Raw genomic sequence first — 1,171 nt, forward strand, 5'->3', positions numbered from 1 at the left:
TGGTGTTTGCCTTCTCTGATTGAGGATTTTTACACCTATGTTTGTTGACCAGTAATTCTCTGTCTTAGTTGGGTCCTCTCTGGTATTGAGAACCTCAAATTCTTGTACTAGGAACAAAGCTTTGGGGAAAGGATGAAGAAAGAGGGTTTATATGAATGAGAGCGATGTGGGGGACCCTTCCATCTGGAAACTACATTGTAATAATTACTATTTAAATGAATAATTGCAATTTAAAATGCCTTCAATTACATCTTTTAAACTTTCTTTTTTCCTTCTCCTCCTCCTCTTCTTTCTCTTCTCTCCCCTCCTTCTCCTTCTTTTTTGAGATAGGGTCTCTCTAAGCAGTTCAGGTTGGCCTTGACCTCATGGTGATCCTCCTGCCCCAGCTTCCTGAGTGCTGGGATTACAGCTGAAATCCATCCAGGCCCAGGCCTGGCTACTGAATCTTGTTATATTGCTTTAATACACTTAGAGAAAATGTCTCTAACTTTAACAAATTTTTTCAAAAGTTTTCTAAGATTCCTTTTAAGGTTGTCTCCTGCATAGACAAATTTCTCTGAAGAGATCTGGAGATTCTGTACCAGACAGTATTCATGTGTAGGAGGTGAATTCTTAGAATGATTTGGATCCTGGAGAAGGAATAAAGTTTCACTTCCTTTAAGGTTGTTTTTATCAATAGCAAATAGATTACTTTTTTTTTTTTTTCTTGTCTTCTGAGACAGGATTTCTCTGTTTAGTTCAGGCCTGCCTTGAACTCATGTTGTAACCCAGGCTGGTCTCAACCTTGTAGTGATCCTCCTGCCTCAGCCTCCAGAGTTCTGGGGAAAATCAATAACTTTAACTTTAATTTTTCTCTTTGGTAATTATGAGTTTGTCATCTTTTGGTATCAGGAATTGAACTCAGGACTTTGCACTTGCCAGGGCTGATCTGCATCCCCTGCCCTTTTTTGGTTTTTTGAGACAAGAACTGCCTATGTAGCCCAGGCTTGCACTTGTGGTGATCCTCCTGCCTCCCGAGGGCTGGGCCTGCAGGGGTGCTGGGACTTGTGTGTTTTACTCTCCGCTTTACTAGTGCTATTAAAGTGTCTGGGGATGACAACAGAGACACACTTGCGGTGCATGTGCCTGGTGCTGGGTGCTGGGTGGCAAAGGCTCGCCCGCCAGGCGACCA

This window comes from Octodon degus, unplaced genomic scaffold (genome assembly GCF_000260255.1).
Source record: "Octodon degus isolate 3935 unplaced genomic scaffold, OctDeg1.0 scaffold00076, whole genome shotgun sequence".
Lineage (NCBI taxonomy): Eukaryota > Metazoa > Chordata > Mammalia > Rodentia > Octodontidae > Octodon > Octodon degus.